The following is an 8,085-nucleotide window of genomic DNA, read 5'->3' on the forward strand; positions in this document are numbered from 1 at the left end:
GGAAGGGGAAGGGGAAGGGGAAGGGGAAGGGGAAGGGGAAGGAATATTAACAGATTTATTTTAACCTCTAATCCCTCCTTAGACCTTAAAGGAAGACTGATCATGTGAATGGAGGATCTAATTCTGTTGCAGTTCTTTTGTCTTTGGATTATGTTTTTAGGAGCTTACATAATTACCATGCATTAGTAATCATAATACAAATGAGTTATACCTTCATTATGTGTAGGCCTCAACACAATTGGGAGCTTAGCTCTGCAAAAGGAAGCTGTCTATAATGAAAGAAAAAGGGAATGGTCAGGCCCAGATTGATCTGCAAAATCCCAATCCATTGCCTCAGGGACTTTACAGATTGCCTTAAATCTAACTCTGCCAAGTATGGATCTTCCCCCCTGAAAGTGGGAAAACATAACACCCCACATCCACACACATGCTGACAGACTTGAAAGGGGAATAAATTATATTCATAATCACCCAGTTTAATCTTGGGGCATGGTCAGACTGAACAAATCAGGGAGGGCAAACATTTCCTCTCCAACACTCTGAACAAAGCAAGATCTTTCATTTTTGCAAAAGACATTAATTTTATGCTTTGGTTAAACACAATCTTAACCAAAGCACCACCCCTCTCCACTTACTAAAGAATTTCCCTTCTACTAAAATCAGAGAAGGGTGGGGGTGGGGGTCGAGGCAGGAGACCACACAAATTATGTGGTCTAAACTCTCCATACATTGCCTTCTGCTGTGTGGATATGTAATGACTTTAGGAGTAATTCAGAAATAAATGGGTTAGTGTGTGGAAATTTAGTCTTCAGAGAATAGACCTTAAAGGGGTCTCCTGGCACACAAAGGGAGTCTGATAAAGTGTGTTCCAGACCAAAGCTTTAAATTAAGTATTTGAGAATGTCATCCAAAAGCAAAAGGCAGAGCCAAATAGTTGATAGAAACGCAACTGAATGGTGAAACCATTCACCAACTGCGGAGTCTCAGAGAATACTCTTAGGTACAATTTACTAAACCAACTAAATAAGGGGCAGCCATAAATTACAGATGAATGCAGATGTCAGTGGACTCTAGAGCCACCTCTAAGCCCATTAAAACTTTAAACACTCAGATGCCTCATAACCTGTGAGGCTGAAACTACAGAGGCAGCAACTAGCTTCCAGAAGACAACGTATGGGAGTGCATGTTGCGGGTGGGAGGGCTCTTACTCCATTCCTCTGGCCCTACAATTGCACCTCCAAAAACAAAATGCTGTTGCAAGTCATCACAGGGTGCCAATGGAAAAATGTAAACCTCTGCAAGACCAAAGATGCCAACAGGGCTGCTGACGTCTCAAAGCTTTCCCTGGGACTGGTATCAAGCCAGTCCTGGCAGCTTTCTTTAAATACAATTCCTCTATGCCAACATGCATTCAACCTTCTGCTGAGGAATGCAACTCTGGAGTCGGAGAGAATTCCAACTCCACCATTTACGGGTACTCATGTTGACCTTGAACAAGCTGGCTAACCTCTGGACCTAGTTATCGTACCAGTAACGTGAGAGAACCATAAAATACCGACCAGTATTGCTCAAGTTCCTTCATAGAAATGGAACCAGACAGAAGTCTGTAATGTTTTTAAATGATATAAGGGCTAGGGGCTGGAGAGGTGGCTCAGTGGTTAAGAGCATTTGGTGTTCTTGAAGAGGGCATGGTTCAGTTCCAGGTACACACATGGCAGCTTTCCATCTGTAATATCTAGTTCACGTGATTCCATTAAGCTCTGCTGGCCTTTATGGGTATTGCAAACACGTGACAATTAAATACGTGCAGGCAAAATAATCATACACTTGTTTTTTTAAAAAGGAAAAAAAAAACACTCTTTAAAATAAAAGAGAATTGGCTTCTGTGGTGATAGTAGCTGAATCCCAGAGCAGGAAAAATGGCACAGGTCAAGCTCGAGGGTCACCTAGCCTCAGAATTTCCTCACGTTTGGGAGAAGTTAATGTTGTGTTCTGGTGAAGCCTTGACTAATAGATAAAACCCACCCATCCAAGAAAGTTTATTAGGCTTTCCTCAGTCTAGCAATTAAAATGTTAATATACCCCCCCCAAAAAAAATCCACACATAAACATCCAGAACTGTGGCCCAATCTACTAGACATATAGCAATTAATTGCCTATAAAGTATTTAGGATTAAAATAAGTTGACGCATATCAAATCCATAGAACTGTGAGTATTGCATCAGGACTACTTGTCATAGACATGGCTGTCATCATTCTTACTAAAGAAAAAATAAAGTGAGCAAAGGCTCCTCATTGACTATGACCCAAGAGAGGGGAAACTAGGTCTGATCACAAGGAAAACTGGCAGAGATCTGGAAAACGTGGTGAGGACAGAGTGACCACCATTTCAGGAACAGCAGAAATGAGAGAGTAACCTGGAGCAGGGGGCTCCAGGACTGGGAAGAAAGATTAGTCTGTAAAGCAGGACATGAGGCAAGGAAGGCCAAGCAAGTTACAAGACATTTAAAAAGAGAATGTTATGAAAAAGGAGGGTGGAAACATTGTAAGAGCCAGAGAACCAGGATATCTGCTGTGAGATTATATCTTTTGTATGGTGAATCTATACCCATGAAATCTGAACCAAGTTGACCGACTACCAAGACTTGAACAATAACACCTCAAACTTACATGCCAGCATGGATGGGGAACTCTCACAAGTCCTTTCCCCTGAGAGAAGAGCTACAGCTAATTAATGCCTACCAAGATGGGACGAATCAATCTTCTTCAGTGAGGAGCCCAGGAATTGTTTAACCAATACCAAGTGGTCAGTTTAAGATCATACACGTACAAGCAACATCAAATAGACTCGGTGGGTTGTGTTTCTATATTTATATGTGTGTAGAAATGTAACAATAAAAGGTAAATGAGAAGAAGAAATAGAACGATAATAAAGACTAAATAACAAAAAGAGCACTGTAGTGAACAGAGGAGGGCCAAGTAGGGAACAGAAGAGAGCCATTGTGCCCACTCCTTTAGGGATGACAGAAGTGAAGAAGAACATCTACATTAAGTTGAGCACACATGGGCTGTGGCCCAAGATGGTGACCACGGCTTGCCCAGTGACAACTGCTTGCAGGTAAATCCATGGAAAAGGAGAGAGTTAGGCCACTGTGGAAAAGACAGAAAATTGGGGAACATTTTCTACAAGAACCCTTTTCATTCAATTTTTCACAGTGCTGTGTAGCTTATCTCTCACTTTAAATACATCCTACTGCTCTGGGTTTATAGCACTAATAAATCTGGACAATAATTTATTCTGCTCGGTCAAAAGTCTCAAACATAACACTGCATGTTAGACAGTGACAAATTATGTTATTGCAACCTAACTCCAGTAGGCATTCATAATCCAAAAGGGAAAAAAAGGCAGAAAATTAAATTATGAGGTTAGGGCACCAGTAATCCCTTCCCTGTGATGTAGGTTAAGAGGGGGAACTTGGAATCAGGGATTAGAAGTAGGCTACAAAAACACTATGGTCCAAGATCAGAAATATCCTTCTAAGGATGCTGCAAAGACCCCTTGTTTCTGGTGTGTGTGTGTGTGTGTGTGTGTGTGTGTGTGTGTGTGTGTGTGTGAGTCTGTGGGTGTTTTAAGTGTGTGTTCATGTGTGTGTGTGCGTGCACACATGCGCACTCACCCTTGTGAAAGCCATTTACATCAGAAAACTAGAATTCATCTTACATATATTTCATTTGGAGTTTACTTCATTTAAATTCATCTTTTACTAATCTTTTCATGTTCACATCATCAGGATTCCAGTGTTGGCTGCTGGAGAGATGGCTTAGTGAGTAAATGTAGTTGCCCCTGAGCCTGATGATTTGAGCTCATTTGTTGGAAGTGACATGGCCGCAAGAGAGAACTGCTTACTACAGGTTTTGCTTTGACCTCCACACAGATGCTATAGCAAGTTCATACATACTCACATGCACAACTACCCACCCCCAAATAAATAAATGCAGTAATAACAGTTAAAAGAAAAACATGTTCTAGTCATAGGAGGAAATGATTGTCTATAGTAAGACCTCCAAGACACATAAAGAAGAGGATGACAATCGAAAAAAACTAGTGCTTTAGCATCCCAAGGGGCAGGTTTTAATACAATGATTATCATCATTAGTTGCGTGTTGCTCTTGAAATGTCTCTATCAATCTACTTTGAAGATTCTAATCTGTCCCAGTAAAAGAGCAAAACTATAAATTAGGATTCTCTATATTTTCTAAAAACAAACAAACAAACCAAACAAAAACTATAGCAAGACCAAGTTGCTTCTATTCCAGGGTTACTTCTCAAGTCCATGGGTACTTATTAAGTCCATGGGTATTATCTATTAGAAAAAGGTGTGTGGCTTGTAAGATCTCCTCACTGAATGTTTGCAATGAGCTGCCCAGTTTTTCTTCACTGATTTAAGAGGAAATCAGACTGTGTCCTAAGGAAATGACATGAAGCATCTATGAGACTAGATTTTTTCCCCACTGTGGTTAAGAAGCATAGCATAATTAGGTCACCACATATTGGGCAGTAGAAGGATCAGACAAGGAACATGAAAACTAGGAGACTAGAGCAAGGAGCAAACTAGCTTTTCAGTGATCTTCCAAACTTGAGTGTCTCTGGGTTGGCAGGGAAGAGGACACCCTCAGTCTTGGCAGTAAGAAATCAGGAATGGTGATTTGGATGGCAACAATGAGTATGAGGTGTTATAATTATTCTCCACTGACAGACTACTGAGTAGGACTTGCATGGTAGGAAAGAACACAGAATTAAGGAGGGAAGTGACAGGCTTATAACACATCAGATAGCTCTCTGGGAACCCCATGCTTTCTTTCATCGAACAATATGAGTTCATTTGCATTACTGGTGGCCTAAAAGATCTGGTTCAATGTCAACGTTGTTGGATGAAGGAACATTGCTAACATCCCTTTATCACTAAGTGCCATTCAATAGCCATTAATTCTGAATGAAAACAGAGATGAAAGGATACCCCTACAGGCAGCAGACTTTCCATGGATATCACGGTTGAGTATAGAGGATGGTCAGATCCTAAACATATGCAAATTCTTTGTAAGTGGTGACTGCGATGCTCAATTTCTCATCACTGTGACAAAACACCTCAGACTTACATGAAGGAAAGGTTCCTTCGATTTGTGATTTTTAAAAGTCTCTGTCTATTGGTTCCATTGCTTCAGAGCCTGAGAAAGAAGGACATTGTGGTAGAAGTTCATGGTAGGAGACATAGCTCATCACATGACAACTAGGAGGCAAACACCGACAACCTCTTCTAGGGTTCACTATGCATGCTCTTTGGTTGGTAGTTCAATCTCGATGAGCCCCTATGGGCCCAGGTCAGTTGATTCTAAAGATTTTCTTGTGGTGTCCTTGACCCCTCTGCCTCCTCCAATCCTTTTTTTCCTCTTCCACTGGATTTCCTAAGCTTCACTTAATATTTCGCTGTGAGATCCATGCAAGCTGGGCCAGTCACTGGTTGACCCTTCCCTCAAATTCTGCTTCATCTTTTACCCCTGCACATCTTGTAGGCAGGACAAACTGTGGGTCTAAGGACCTTTAAGGAACTGATTTTGAAGATACATGAACCCATCAAGTATCTCCCCTACTTGAGTATTGCATAAGACCAGGAGTCTCAAGAAATACATTGGGAAAAAAATGAAGAGAGAGAAACATCTGGAATAAATACATTCTCTTCTCACTGATGTTGAAGTCTCTTATATGAGCAAGAATGGGCCTGGTTTGTACATAAGAAGAAACAACGTGTGCCTATTGTTTTATTCTGATTTTTCCACCAATGCAAAATCAAGAAAAATCTGACAGTAAAATGACAAGAAAAATCCTATCTGGGAAGGCAGATATAGAGTGTGACACAGGAGCTCAGTTTCAGAAAACCTCCTCAGTGACACTTCACTGGAAAATTAGGAATCACCACCCTTTCTGCCCCAGTCAAGGAGCTGATGGAAGAATATCAGAAAGGGAGCCTCTTACCCTGGGTTCTAAGAGTGGCCAATGTGCAGCCTCCTTCTGCCGGCCCACACTGATGTATCCTATGTGAAAAATAAAAGTGTAAAGGTAAAGCAGTGTGACCTCTGAGCCATTAGTGTTCCTAGATCTTGCCTTTCCAACCAAGACAAACATAAAAGGGCTAACAGGGAATATGCAGGGAGGAATAAGAGTCTTCCATGTAGGAGGCTGGAGAGATGGCTTCGTGGTTAAGAGCACTAGCTACTTCTCCAGAGGACCCAGGTTCGGTCCCCAGCACTCCCATGGCCCCTTGTGATATTTTATAACTCAAGTTCCACTCTCTTCTGGCCTTGAAGGACATTATACAAATATAGTACATACAAGCAAGACATTCACACATATAAAATAAGAAAATGAATCTTCAGCATATGTAATAAGTGTCATATTTACTTTTTCTTTTAGTGATTAAAAAAAAAACATGATAAAAGCAACTTAAGTGTTGATTTGGGCTTACAGTTCCTGGGGAGTAGAATCCATCATGGCTGAAGCAGCATTGCAGCAAAGAAGAAAATATAGCAGGAGCAGGAGACTGGTTGGTTACATTACATCCAATTTCAGGAAACGGAGAGTAAACAGGAAGTGAGAGCAGACTTTAAAGCCTCAAGGCCAACCCCTAGTGACATCTGCCTTCTAAAGGTTCCAGAACATTTCCTAAACAGCCCACTAGATGGATGTGTACAAACATGTGTGCCTATGGAAAGACATTTCCATTCAACAAGAATGGAACAGGAAAGGTTAAACTCTAATATCTAAAATAACTGATTTTCTTTATGTGGGAGACAACTGTGCACCACTGTCTAGTTTTTTTCCCTTCCCCAAACACACACATTCAAAATAACTTAAAGCAAATGAGGTAGGATATTGCTATCTTATAAGCATTTAAACGAATGGTACCCAGCCAATGGTGCTGTTTGGGAAAGTTAAGAACTTCTATAGTTGTGGGGTGGCCTGCCTGGTGGCAAAACAGGCCTTTGAAGAATGTATACTTCTCTAATTGTCTGCTTGCTCTCTTGTGCTCTCTGCTTCTTGTAGAGTCAGGATGCAGACTGCCTCTCAACCTCTCAGTTCTTCCCAAGAAAGAACAGCCTACCATGGCATGCTGAAACCCTCAGAATCTGTGGACTGGAATAAAACATCCACCCCTTTTCACGTGGTTATTATTCATACTCTGCCACAGTGACAATAAAGGTATCAATACCTAAGTTAGTCATGCATGAGATAAATTTTTTCTCGACACCTTCTCCACTAACCTATGTAGCTAGCTCACTAAGCACTAGAACTCAGAAAGACTGAGTTAGCTGCCTGAAGTCACACAGTTGCTGGATGATAGGATTGAGATGAAGATGCGGTATGGCTCAGAGCTCATTTGTCTCAGCAATATTCTCTTCTGAATGTCCCTTTTTCCAAAGTTAAGAAATGTTGCACGGTTCTCCAGTGAATACAAAATTATAAAAAGTGGCAGTAACTAGCATCTAGGTTCTTATTCCTCCTTCTCCATGATTCACCTCCATTCCAGCCTCTTCCTTTGGGCCTTAATTCCTGTGTGCAAGGCCCATCTTGCCTATCCCCATCCAGGGTTCCTGTCCGTATTTGCTAGAAGGTATATAGAATATATTACCATCACATGTCCGCAGTAGTGGCACAGATGGGCTGGCTGACATCAAACCCAGACACTATTGTGAGTGCCAGCAAGAGCTTGCTGACAAGAACCTGATATAGCTGTCTCCTGAGAGGCTCTGACAGTGCCTGACAAATACAGAAGTGGATGCTCACAGCCATCCATTGGACTGAGCACAGGGTCCCCAATGAAGGAGCCAGAGAAATACCCAGGGAGCTGAAGGGGTTTGCATCCCCATAGGAGGAACAACAATATGAACTAACCAGTACCCCCCCACCCAGAGCTCCCAGGGACTAAACCACCAACCAAAGAGTATACATGGTGGGACTCATGGCTCTAGCTGCATATGTAGCAGAGGTTGGCCTAGTTGGTCATCAATGGGAGGAGAGGCCCTTGGTCC

General features: G+C 41.8%; 1 long non-coding RNA gene across 1 annotated transcript in view; it reads right to left on the reverse strand.

Moving 5' to 3' along the window:
- Positions 1–8,085, reverse strand: part of LOC110290641 — an 18,963-nt gene that overhangs the window by 6,935 nt on the left and 3,943 nt on the right. The window contains exon 2 of the long non-coding RNA XR_002377478.1: positions 212–269. This is a non-coding gene — a long non-coding RNA (uncharacterized LOC110290641). The remainder of the gene's footprint in view (positions 1–211; positions 270–8,085) is intronic.

This window comes from Mus caroli, chromosome 3 (genome assembly GCF_900094665.2).
Source record: "Mus caroli chromosome 3, CAROLI_EIJ_v1.1, whole genome shotgun sequence".
Classification (NCBI taxonomy): Eukaryota; Metazoa; Chordata; class Mammalia; order Rodentia; family Muridae; genus Mus; species Mus caroli.